Genomic DNA, 14,153 nt, shown 5'->3' on the forward strand with positions numbered 1-14,153 from the left:
CATTATTCCAGCTGTAACGTATATGAATATGCTAGCCTGCTTTAGCATGTGTAAAAAACACCATTCACAGTAAGAACAGCATAATAACACCTTAAGACTGCACACAACAAAATCGCATTTGCTATTATTATAGAGTACGATCTTTATTTAGCCATATTCACACAATTTGGACTATGAAAGGAAACAGCTAGTCTAGTCATTTGCAAGGCCACCAATTTGTGTGTTTAGGATATATTTTCTAATCTGTGTCTGAAACATGATAAATAACAATGTAAACAAAGAAGCCTATTTTCTCCTGACATACATGTTTCTCCAGATAGGAGAATGAATTAGAACATACTTGAACACAGTTCCATTCAATCAATTACTGAACACCTGTAAAAATGTTCCCAAGCACTGAGAAAGGCCCAAAGAAAACAAAGGTAAATCTAGATACAGCCCCTATCCAGAGAACTATACTTCTACAGAAATGCCATCAATTTTCAATTACTTTGTTTTTCATTCTTTCAACAGAAGAGAATTAAATTAAATTTATTAAGTTCTCACTCTGAGCCAGACAATGTGCTAGAATGTGTTATTTGTCAGGAAAAAAAAGTGAAAGATTGCAGGGTGCACTATAGGATGCTAGGTGTTTTCTGGCATACTCTACTGGGTAATCTGATTTTTAGTAGTCCTAGCCTTTCACCGTCTTTGAGCAGTTTTGTTGCTGAGTAAAATTGTAGAAAATATTAATGCAAATGATTCTTGCCCCTAGAGATGCAAACTGAAAATTGACCTGCTCCAACAACCTGACCACAGTTACTCAAAGGAAAGTAAAAACACAGGATATGTACTGTCTTTAAACAATATTATTATTTTTGGAAGAAATACAGGCATTGTGTTAAGAAATGAAGAGCTAATGGAAATGTGAAAAACGTTCAATCTCACCATCAAGGAAATGTATACCAAAAATGATTTTCATCCATAAGACATCCATAAGGAAATGTGAAAAAACGTTCAATCTCACTATCAAGGAAATGTATACCAAAAATGATCTTCGTCCATAAGACTGGCAAAATTCTTAAAGACTGAAAATGTCAGGAGTGGATGAAGGTGCAGGGCAGAGTACTCTTCTGTACCGTTCATGAGAGTGTAAAATGGCATTTGTGATGGCAATCTCAGAGTACGTATTAACAGTTTACATGTGTAAAAACTTCTAAAATTGCAGTAATTTTACTTCTCAGAGTCTACCTTGAAAAATACTCAAACACACAAGGAGCAGCAGAGCCTTCTTAGTAGTTGCATAGTATTGGAAGCAATCAAAGAGCACATCAGTTGGGGACAAGTTAAAGTCACTAAAGTATATCCATACTATGGTCTACTCTGGGCAGCACTAAAATGCAAAAGGTAGATTTCTGTGTATTGACATAGAACAAGCTCCAAAATATATGGTAAGTGAAAAAAGCAAGTAAAACAAAAATACATACAATATAATCCCATTATGCTTACCCAAAACACCCAAAGCTAAATATTTCTGTAGGTACAGAAAATATATGTGTAGGTATAGAATGCAGGTCCATACATAGGTATGAAAATGTACTCCAAGAAGGTCTGGAACTCTTCTGCCCAATTACAGGAGCCATGAGTTGCAGGTAGCTATGGAGCATTTTTTTTTTCTTTTTTTTGGCCCCACTGGACCACCTGGGAAGTCCAGCTATTGAGCATTTTAAATGTGGTTAACGGGACTGAATTTTTTACTTTATTGGATTTTAATTAATTTAAACAAAATTTTTTGCCTGAAGCAGCATATTTTTCCATTAAACACAACTTTATTGTTTGGGTAGGATTACATTTTACTTAACCCTTTTGTCACAAATGATACTATTGCTCCTAGTATTACGGACAAGAACTCCCTCATGGACCAAACAGTTAGTCAGGCTCCTCTGAGCCTTCTTCTCAACTAGGACTTTAGCAAGGATGCTGCTAAACCAGTTTATAGAGAATCCCCCTACCCTTGATACCTAACCAAATTCTTCATACTCCCACCCTTAATACCTAACCAAGTTCCTCTCAGTAATTTTCCACCCACTGCCTCCCTTACCCTGCCATCGGCTATACATCCCTGTTGTAGTAGCAGTTGAGTTCAGTCTCTCTCCCCTGTTGCAATAGTCTTTATTTTTTTAAATAAATTATTTATTTATTTATTTTGGCTGCGTTGGGTCTTTGTTGCTGCACATGGGCTTTCTCTAGTTGCAGTGAGCAGGAGCTACCCTTTGTTGTGGTGTGTGGCTTCTCTTGTTGCGGAGCATGGGCTCTAGGCATGCGGGCTTCAGTATTTGTGGCATGCAGGCTCAGTAGCTGTGGATCACAGGCTCTAGAGCACAGGCTCAGGAGCTGTGGGGCACAAGCTTAGTTGCTCCGCAACATGTGGGATCTTCCTGGAGCAGCGATCGAACCCATGTACCCTGCACTGGCAGGCGGATTCTTTTAATTTATTTATTTTATTTATTTATTTTTGGCTGCATTGGGTCTTCGTTGCAGTGCATGAGCATCTCATTGAGGTGGTTTCTCTTGTTGCAGAGCACAGGCTCTAGGCGCATGGGCTTCAGTAGTACTTGCAGCACACGGGCTCAGTAGTTACAGCACGTGGGCTTCAGTAGTTGTGGCTCACTGGCTCTAGAGTGTAGGCTCAGTAGTTGTGGCACATGGGTTTAGCTGCTCCACGGCATGTGGGATCTTTCCAGACCAGGGCTCAAACTCGTGTCCCCTGCATTGGCAGGCGGATTCTTAACCACCCTGCCACCAGGGAAGTCCGCAGTAGTCTTGAGTAAAGTCTTCTTGCCTGTTTAACTTGTCTGGTAGAATTTTTCTTGACATTACACATAATCACATCAGCAGTGTAGTCAATCTTAAACTGACTTTGCTTGAATGAATTTTTTCTATGCAGTGATATAACATTTAATGGATTTGTTTGAATATTTTGTGCAGACAGCACAAATTATACTGATACCCTGTGTAAACTGTAATTGATTATTAATCTGAATTACTTATTCTGTCTTAATTATAATTAAATTATTTTTCTAGCTAAAAAAATAATGGGCAAACTTTTTAATATAAAAAAGTATACTACTGATGCAGAATCAAGTGCAGATGCAGAAGCTAGTACTCTTACTGGAATAATAAAGAAAAATATGAGAGACCGAACTAAAGTATATTACATATTTCATACTGAATACCAAATGCAATTTGCTAAAGCAGAACAACAGGAATAAGCTGTTTAATGCATTTTTAAAAGTTCAAGAAAATAAACTAGACAACACTAAGAGATATTGTCAACAGACACATAGTAAATCTGACAAGCAGTTTCCTCTCAACAAACAAGAACTGATGAAGTTTAGTCTCCTCAAATCAGAATTAAATATCCAGAAATATTTTTAAATAATATGTAACAACGTCTGACCTTGTAACTTTGGCCAGCTATAAAATGGTTTGGTTTCTTGCACACACAAAAAAAGAAAACCATGTTTAGTAAAGAGATGGTAAATACATATATACTATTTCAGTTATGGAAATTTTGTCAGAAAATTATGGGGAAAAGATTTTAAATGATATTTTAAAAACGAAAGATCTTCAATTAAGCAATCAATAATTGCCTGTAGAATACAAGACCTAACATATCAAACATCAATTGATTCAATATTTTAAAAATTGCAAGTACTTCTCTTTAGATTTAAATGAGTTATACAATAAGTTATACAATAAAAGTTATACAATAAAAGAGATACTGCCCTATTAACGCATGGGTCACATTTTATCTCAAGGACTTCAAAATTTACAGAGAAATGTTATCAATTCATGACCAAATAGATATATGAACTCATAACACAGATATTTTTTAACCTATATCTGTCAAAGAATTTCAGCTAGACATGGAAAAATAATAGTTCTACTGCAATACATGATGCTCTGTTAGGTTAAGTTTAAAAATCTGGATTTATTGAAATTTTAAAACAAGAAATTAATATTTCATTTATTACTCTGTTCCACACACATTATGAAAATATTGTGCTCAACTTTCTAGAGCAGACTCTATGAAAAATGTCAAGAATATAGTTGTTAAAACCATTTGGAATACATATGCAAATACCAGTTTATGGAACTGGTTAAAAAAGAAAAAAATAGAACACTATTTAATGATTTTTTTTGTTCTTTGCCAGTGCTCATTGGTTGAGTCATGGAGAGTTTTATAAATTATTATACTGTCTATAAAATTTATAATTATTATTGTTTATAATTATTGTACTGTTAACTCCAACTCAAGATTTTTCTTAAAACAAAAAGAATACTTGCTAAACATTCAATAATCAAAGACAAAAAAATGGCAATGTGATTTACGTTTTCTCATCAATATCACACTGTATATGAGTGAGCTAAATTTGAAAATCCAAGGAAAAGAAAGGCATATTTGTGACCTGGTTAGATAGGTAAAAGAATATATGTTTAATGTAAAAATTTCCATAAACATACAACTCAGTAACTAACCGTATATATCCCTCTAACATGAATCGACAGAAAATTTTAATTATAATTAAGTTTTATGTAAATTGCATGAAAAAACTACAAGAAAAATTTAAAAAACACTTTGTTGATATTGATAAATTTAGAGCTGCTTTTAAATTTATACACTGCTCTTTTGAATTCAATGTTAATAATACTGAGTTGACACAGGAATTAGTAAATTTGCTTAACTTGGACAGACATATTTTTGAAACTGATATGCTTTTGTTTCCAAGTCATATCAATTCTTCTAAAAAAGATGAACTAGTTGTTGATGTAGATACAAATATAAACAGAAATTTTTTACAACTCAATTCAGCTAATGGACAACTTTTATGTATGTTTAGAACTTATTTATTTCATAAATCTTATGAAATCTAAATACTAATCAAGAATTCAAAATAAATACAGCATCCAAATTGAGATATGCTGTAAATGTAAAATATACACCAGCTTTCAAAGACGTAATATGAATAATAATAATTAATAACTTTTAATTACATGTTGAGATGATATACATATTGAGTTAATTAAAATGTATAATTAAAATTAATTTCACCTGCTTCTTTTTACTTTTTAACATGGTTACTAGAAATTTTTTTAATATTTATATATGATTTATATTATATTTCTATTGGACAGCTTTGGTATAGAAGGATAGGTACCAAACTAATGACAGCAGCTATTACTGGAAGGAGGCTAAGATTGACAGGAACAGTTAAGAACTTTTAACTTAACTGTATTACTATGAAATTTATAAAAATATATTCATATTACTTAGATAATCAAAATTAAATTATAAATAATTCTTACAAACTAAGAAAAACAATGCAACAGAAAAACAAATATAGAATACAAACAGAATTTAAAGAATAAAATATAAATGTCCAATATATAAAGAGCTCAACAAGTAATCAGGGAGATGGAAGGTAAAAGACCATAGTTGTTTTTACCCATTCAACTGGCAAAAGTTAAAAAGTTTAATAGCATGTGTTAAGGAATTTGGGGAAATAAATTCTCTCATACAGTAATGATGGCAGAGCCATTTCAGAAGGCAGTTAGCAAACCATATTAAAATATAATGTAAACACATTATGATCTGACAACTGAGAAATATTTGCATAAGTTCATAAGACCACATGCACAAGGATGTTCACTGAAGGATTGTTTTTAATAAAAATCCTAAATAAATCATGTTATATTCATACCATGGTGTACCCTGCAGCAATTATAAGAATAGGTACATCTGTTGTTCTAAAATGAAAACAAAAGTCTCCAAAGCATACTAGTGAGAACTGCAAAGTACTCTCAGCACGGAACAACTCCATCCAAACCCCTGCACTAAGAGACCTGACCAACCCTAGGATGGCCTCTAGCAGCCTAAAGGCCCCAACCTAGCCTCCTTGTGAGCTCCATTCTGGAAAAGCTCAGAGCTATCAAAAGAATTTACTGTTTGTTCTAGCTAACACCTGACCCTAGGCCCCTGACCTCCCTTTGGTAGCGCATTTACTAAATCTCCCACAACTCAGGAGTGTCTTTCTCAAGGACCTGAAAGTCATTCCTTTGAAATATAATTATCAGGAAGAACAGAGCCAAGGCCTCCCAGTCTTAGTGAGAAGGTATAATCCTTCCTAACTTTGATAACTGCTAGCTAGCAGACAGAGCTGCCCTAATCTCATTTACACAGACCTACCTTTTGTAATTTTTCACTTCCCTGACTCTACTTGAGCTCCCTCTCTGACTCCCTCATCCTCCCTTCAAAAGCTGCACAAATAAGAATGGAGCTCAGGTCTCTACCCCACTGTCAGGAGTTACTGAATAAAATCTGTTTCCACTGCTTTAACTAATGTCTGGCTTTGTTTATCTTTGACATTAGTGAATGAAAAAATCAAGTTGTAGGTAGATATATGTATACTGTATGGTATCATTTATTTGAAACACACCACTCACATCAATAATACCAATTTCTACAGGTAAAATATATAAGAGCCTAGCTTTACCTGTAGTATTTTAGATAATTTTATGGGGAGAAACGTATTTAGGTACATTAATCTTAATGAATGCATGAAGTATTCTGAGGAAAATGTACTGATGTCTGCAACTTTAAAATTCATTTTTAAAAAGTAAGATAGGGACTTCTCTGGTGGTCCAGTGGGTAAGACTCCACGCTCCCAATCCAAGGGGCCCGGGTTCGATCCCGGGTCTGGGAACTGGATCCCACATGCATGCTGCAACTAAGAAGCCCGCATGCCACAACTAAAGATCCCGCATGCTGCAACTAAGACCTGGCGCAGCCAAGGTAAATAATAAGTAAATATTTTAAAATAAATAAATAAATAAAAAATAAAAGTAAGATAGACTGATGGATGAATGGATGAATAGATATGCAATAAAGCAAATACAGTAAAATTTTAATTCTGGAATCTAGGTGGTTGGTATATGAGTAGTCAATGTAAAATGATCAACTTTTCTTAATGTTTGAAAATTCTAATATGTTCAAAAAAGCATCCTTAAAAATAAAATAATAGCAGCTAATGTATTTTAACTCTTTAGCTATTAAAAATGTGAGAAGTTTGAACAAAGCTAAATTTCTAAAATAGAATTTAGATAATTAGATCTATTAAATTTAATAAATAAGGAATTACTGTGGGTAGGAGTGATTTTTTTTTTCTATGAACTACTTGTTAGGCAAAAAGCTCACCATGACTACTGAGATTATTTCTATATTTTAGGAGATAAAAAAAAAACACCAAGGTAAGGATATTATGCCTTATTAATCTTTTTCTTAGCCCAGGTTTTCTGGCAAACAGGGCCTGAAGCAATGACTAGAATGCTGAGGCTTTACTTGGGCGTTGCATATACAGGGCATCAAGAGTGAAAAAAAATAAACTGAAGCAAGGAACTATGTAAAATGGTGGCTGCGGGACTTCTCTGGCAGTCCAGTGGTTAAGACTCCATGCTTCCACTGCAGGGGGCACGGGTTCGATCTCTGGTCGGGAAGGCCACGACGCCAAAATATAAGTAAATAAATAAATACTATTTTTAAAAGTGCTGGCTACGTCTTTACAACAAGCTATGAAAACACAGAGTAGGTCGCTTGGCAAATGCATCCACTTGGTACTCTCTTTGGAATATCTCCTGATAGACTACAAAAAGAAACCATTCCTCAGAGTAGTCCATGGAGGAAGATGTGGAGTTTATCAGGCAGGTTCCCTCCTGTCTCCCATTTCCCAGTAGCCAAGCTCATCCCACTAGGAATAAACTCTACCACACTTTCAACCTGTGTCATCCAGCCTCCACAGGGGCACAGGGTGCTACCCCCAAGCCCTGTGGTGTGGTGTGTCATCCACCAGACCCTCTCAGAGTGTGGTTCGTCGGCCCGGTGGGGTGGCAGCCACCGTGAGGTGGTGGATCAAGTGGGGCAGTACAGTGCGGTGCAGTGAAGCAGTCAGTCTAGGAAGCACACGGTGGCAAGAGAATCTGAGAAGGCATATATCACACTGCAGTACGTGAGGAAGACGACACTTTAAAAATCTGCCACATAAAAACAGGGTTAAAAGCCAGGGTGAATCCAAACCCTAAGAATCATTCTCAGTTATAGCATTTATATCTCATACTTCAGCACTGTGCTTTGGTGATGATACCCTGTAATGTTAAGCACTCAAGACAATCAAAATCGTGAATTCCCTGGCGGTCCAGTGGTTAGAACTCAGCACTTTCACGGCCACGGGCCTGGGTTCAATCCCTGGTCAGGGAATTAAGATCCTGCAAGCCACGTGGTGCAACCAAAAAAAAGACAATCAAAACCTAGGTTAACAGGGATCTTGAAAACCCTTACAGAACTGAAAGAAGTCTAAGAAGGAAAAACTCAGTGCTCCTGCTGTGTTTCTCCTTTACTTTCATACCACTCCGACACCAGCTGGGTGTTCTACAATTCAACTCAATCCTGACACTATCTATCTGGAGACAGCAACACATCCCACAGCTTAAGGGCTCAGTCCCACAAGACTGCTCCCACCCCACTTGAGATGCCAATCACAAGTCCAGGTTGTCAGCTGTGCTTCTTTTCTGTCTGACCAATCGGCTATAAATCAGAGGTTCCTAGGACCCCCTCCTCAGGTTCAATTAATTTGCTAGAGCAGCTCACAAAACTCAGGAAAACAGTTTACTTACTTTTACGAGTTAATTATAAAAGTATATGATAAAATTGGGAGACTGGGATTGACATATATACACTAATATGTATAAAATGGATAACTAATAAGAACCTGCTGTATAAAAAAATAAAATTCAAAAATAAAAAAAAGTATATGATAAAAGATGAACATTCAGACGGAAGAGATGCATAGGCAAGGCACAGGTAAAAGGCTCGGAGTGTCTATGCCCTCTCGGGGCACCACCACTCTCTCAGCACCTCCATATGTTCACCAACGCGGAAGGTTCCAAACCCCGTACTTTTGGGATTTTTATGGAGGTTTCATCACATTGGCATGATCAACCATCAACTCCATTTCAAGCTCATCTCCCCTCTCTGGAGAATGGGAATGGGGCTGGAAATTCCAAGTTTCTAATCACGGCTTAGTCTTTCTGGTGACCAGCCCTCAACCAGGAGCCCACCCAGAGTCACCTCATTAGAACAAAAGACATTTCTATCACCCAGGAAATTCCAAGGGATTTAGGAACTCTGTGTCAGGAACTAAGGTCAAAGACCAAATATTAGAAGAAAAAAAAGATGCTCCTAAAGCTCTTATCACTGAGGAAATTACAAGGGTTTTAGGACCTCTGTGCCAGGAACTGGGGGTAGAGACCAATACAGACACTTTCTATTATCTCACAGAGTCAAATTATGAAAACTTAATCCAGCCATGCTATGTGAATCACAGACCTACTCTATACCATCTAAATTTACATACATTTTCTTTAAATAGCTCCCAGCCACCTATTAAGGAACTCAGTTTGACCAAGTCTTACCTTTGGGGTAAAAACATTGTAAGCTAAAGGAAATTAGCCTTTTGTTAAATTTTGTATACTAAAAATGTTGCTAAAGCTACTCATCTTTATTTTAACTTAACATTTTTCACTTAATCATTTTTCAGTATAGTTAACATGGGTGTTCCCCCAGCAGGTAGCAGCCAGGAAATTTTGGTGAGATAGCTCCCACGTCCAAGGAAGGGATGGAGAGTGTGAATCTGATGATTCTCAGAAGCCACTTAGGCTTCTTCTTCACTGAGGTACAATAGGTCTAAAGTTAGGAATCCCTCTGGACACAGGAAAGTAACTCAATATCAGCACAAAGTTAAGAAACCTTATTTTTTTATTTTATTTATTTATTTATTTTTTTGCAGTATGCAGGCCTCTCACTGTTGTGGCCTCTCCCGTTGTGGAGCACAGGCTCCGGACGCGCAGGCTCAGCGGCCATGGCTCACGGACCCAGCCACTCCGTGGCATGTGGGATCTTCCCAGACCGGGGCACAAACCCATGTCCCCTGCACTGGCAGGCAGACTCTCAACCACTGCGCCACCAGGGAAGCCCAAGAAACCTTATTTAACGATTATGAGTAGGGACCATCTACATATCATCAGATTGACGAGAAAAAGGAAGTATCTGGTCCCAATGGTTGCTGGTATCTATCATTTAACATGAGGGGAACCAGTCTAAGAATGAAGCCAATCTTGTGGATGACAGAAGTAGACAGAAATTGGGATCATAATGACATCCTTTAAACTGCTACATCAGTCAATCCTAAAGCCTGCAATTTCCAGATATACATACTAATAAAATTCAATTTTATAATCCAGTATTTTTAACAATACTTGAACCAAAAGCATATTAACTAATGTTAAAAAAATTGTTTCCCAGGGGCTTCCCTGGTGGCGCAGTGGTTGAGAGTCTGCCTGCTAATGCAGGGGACATGGGTTCGTGCCCCGGTCCGGGAGGATCCCATATGCCACAGAGCGGCTGAGCCGGTGAGCCACGGCCACTGAGCCTGTGCGTCCGGAGCCTGTGCTCCGCAAAGGGAGAGGCCACAACAGTGAGAGGCCCGTGCACTACAAAAAAAAAAAAAAAAGAAAAATTTTTTCCTTTCTTTCCATTATGCTTATCCTGTTTGCATATTTTATCTTGCTTAAATCACCACTTCTCCACACTTTGTTTTTATTTTATTTTTTTAACATCTTTCTTGAAGCATAATTGGTTTACAATGTTGTGTTAGTTTCTGCTGTATAACAAAGTGAATTCACTACATGTATACATATATGCCCATATCCCCTTCCTCTTGCGTCTCCCTCCCCCCCTCCCTATCCCACCCCTCTAGGTGGTCACAAAGCACCGAGCTGATCTCCCTGTGCTATGCAGTTGCTTCCCAGTAGCTATCTATTTTACATTTGGTAGTGTATATATGTCAATGCTACTCTCTCACTTCATCCCAGCTTACACTTTCCTCTCCCCGTGTCCTCAAGTCCATTCTCTCGTCTGCGTCTTTATTCCTGTCCTACCCCTAGGTTAATCAGAACCATTTTTTTTTTTACATTCCATATATACGTGTTAGCATATGGTATTTGTTTTTCTCTTTCTGACTTATTCACTCTGTAGGACAGACTCTAGGTCCATCCACCTCACTACAAATAACTCAATTTCGTTTCTTTTTATGGCTGAGTAATATTCCATTGTATATATGTGCCACATCTTCTTTACCCATTCATCTGTCAATGGACACTTAGGTAAATGCACATACCTTGAGACCTTTGATACTCAAAGGTATCCTATGAATACATTCTCACATATGATTATAATATACAGCTATTCATTGTAGCTTTGTTTGTAATAAGAAAAGATACCAAGCAACCTAAATATCCATTAATATGGCACTGGTTAAGTACATTTGGCAAATCCACACAATGGAATATTCTGTAGCTTTTAAAAAGAATGAGGTAGGGGAGTTCCCTGGTGGCCTAGTGGTTAGGATTTCGGGCTTTCACTGCCATGGCCTGGGTTCAATCCCTGGTCATGGAACTATGAGATCCCACAAGCGATGCGGCAGGGCCAAAAAAAAAAAAGAAAGAAGAAGAAAAAAAGAATGCAGGAGCTCTAAATGTACGGAAAAAAGATTTCAAAGATAAATCAAACACTTATAAATTAATTATAAACCAATAAAATTCAAAAATCACATTAATTTAATGACAGTGTTATTTTACTGAAATTAAACTGCTAATCACAATATAAGTATGGTACCAAAATATTTGGCACATACAAGTCCTTTTGTGTCCAACAAGCTTCTTCTCCAATACGGCACATGAGGGCTCAATTCTTTGACTATCCTTAATCTGAATATACGAAATTTTCATTTGGTAGGAGTATACCCCATTCTGTGTACCTCTGCTCTCATTTGCGGACACAAAATCTTGTAATAATACTCAATTAGGGCTTCCCTGGTAGCGCAGTGGTTGAGAGTCCGCCTGCCAATGCAGGAGACATGGGTTCATGCCCCGGTCTGGGAAGATCCCACATGCCACAGAGCGGCTGGGCCCGTGAGCCATGGCCGCTGAGCCTGTGCATCCGGAGCCTGTGCTCTGCAACGGGAGAGGCCACAACAGTGAGAGGCCCGCGTACCGCCAAAAAATAATAATAATAATAATAATACTCAATTATAGGGCTTCCCTGGTGGCACAGTGGTTAAGAATCTACCTGCCAATGCAGGGGACACGGGTTCAAGCCCTTGTCCACAAAGATCCCATGTGCCGCAGAGCAGCTACGCCCTTGTGCCACAACTACTGAGCCTGCACTCTCGAGCCCACGAGCCACAACTACTGAGCCCATATGCCAGAACTACTGAAGCCCACACGCCTAGAGCCCGTGCTCCGCAACATGAGAAACCACAATGAGAAGCGTGAACATCACAATGAGGAGTAGCCCCCGCTTACTGCAACTAAAGAAAGCCTGCGCGCAGCAACGAAGACCCAAAACAGCCAAAAATAAATAAATAAATTTATTTAAAAAAAAAAAAAAAGTCAAGTAGCACTTAAAAAAAAAAACCTCAATTATATGGTGGCCAACCGAAAGACCCAACATAGGCTTATATACTTTTATTCATATTATTGAAAAGAAAACACAGAATTCTAAGCTTCTCTGAGAATTTATAAATCCCTGAAAGTATGTCCAAACATCTCCAGGGACCTAAAAATCATTAGAAAAACACTTATCTCTCCAACAGAGATTTTATCACTCCCTTTTTATACCTTTTATCTTCCCCTCTTCAATACCTCTTTCCTCTCAACCCACAACATACTACCTTTAAAAACAACAACCAAAAGACCTCTACGGCTTCCTGCTATCCCTCAAGATACTACTCCTTCCCTTCAAAACCAAATTTCTTTATTGATTTACATACATTATTTATTTACATTCACTGCCTCCATCTGCCTGTCTCATCACATATCCATTACAATATGGCTTTTGTTCCAAACACTTTCTGAAACTATTCTCTTTTAAGTATTACCAATACTTGCAAACTATAATGTTCCAGCAGCTTCTTCTTGACTTGGTGACTTATCTGAACTACTTCAGAGCCAAAGGGCTTAGCCAAGGGACTCAAGTACAAGTTTTTCAAGATCCCTCCCATCAGTCATAAAATGTTTTTGAATTCATACTGTTTAACTTAAAACCCAAACAAGAGAAAGTTCCTGCCTTTGTAAGCCAGTTTAGTGAAGGAGACTCAGGTAAATAGATAAAATATAAAGAATATAGCTGAACAGCCTGAGGGAGAATTAATGGTCTCATCTTACACTTCATCACAATGAAAAGGAATCAGCAAGAATGAAAAAACTTCTTTGTTTTTCTAAAGAATGTAAGTATAGCCGTGAGTATCAGAAGGTCCAGGGCTCCCTTTATTAATTACCAAGGACTGCTATAACAAAGTACCACAAACACTTAAAACAACAGAATTTGTTGTCTCACAACCTGGAGACCAGAAGTTCAAAATCAAGACGTCAGCAGGGCCATGCTCTCTCTGAAGGATCTGTGGGAGAATCCTTCCGTGCCTCTTTCTAGTTTCTGGTGGTTGCCAGCAATCCTTGGTGCTCCTAGGCTTGAAGCTGGATTACTCTGATCTCTGTCTCCGCTGTCACAAGGCCTTTTTCCCTCTGTATTTCTATGTCTCTCTCCTCATAACCACCCACTGGATTTGTTAGGGGAACCACTGACCGAAAACTGCCCACCCTGGCCAGGCACCACAGTAACCATCTGCATGAGCTGTTTTACAAAAGGAGGTCCTGGTAAGGAACATGGAACTAACAAGCCACCACCAACCGGAAGAATTCAGGAAAAGTCAAAAGGAGACGCCAGCCCGTATGTCCTACCAACCTCCCAGAATCCTCCTCGCTGGACTCCTTCTTGGCTGAGCCATGCGTGCACCACCAGGAAGGACCCTGAGTCAGAATGATTGGCCAGAGACTAACCCAGAAACTAATCCCATCACCATAAAACCCAGGATGTGAGCCACGTGGCACAGCAGTCCTCCTGGGTTCCCTTTCCCTCCTGCTCTCCATGCGGGTGCTCCTTCCTACAAAGTCTCTTGCTTTGTCAGCACGTGTGTCTCCTCGGACATTTCATTTCCAAGTGT

The 14,153-nt window shown here is 38.2% G+C and overlaps 1 protein-coding gene across 2 annotated transcripts in view; it reads right to left on the bottom strand.

Moving 5' to 3' along the window:
- The window catches only part of RAD54B (RAD54 homolog B), a 95,855-nt gene that overhangs the window by 59,153 nt on the left and 22,549 nt on the right, over positions 1 to 14,153 (bottom strand). The gene's annotated exons all lie outside the window — the stretch shown is intronic.

Source organism: Mesoplodon bidens, assembly GCF_964165515.1.
Source record: "Mesoplodon bidens genome assembly, chromosome: 16".
NCBI classification, from domain to species: domain Eukaryota; kingdom Metazoa; phylum Chordata; class Mammalia; order Artiodactyla; family Ziphiidae; genus Mesoplodon; species Mesoplodon bidens.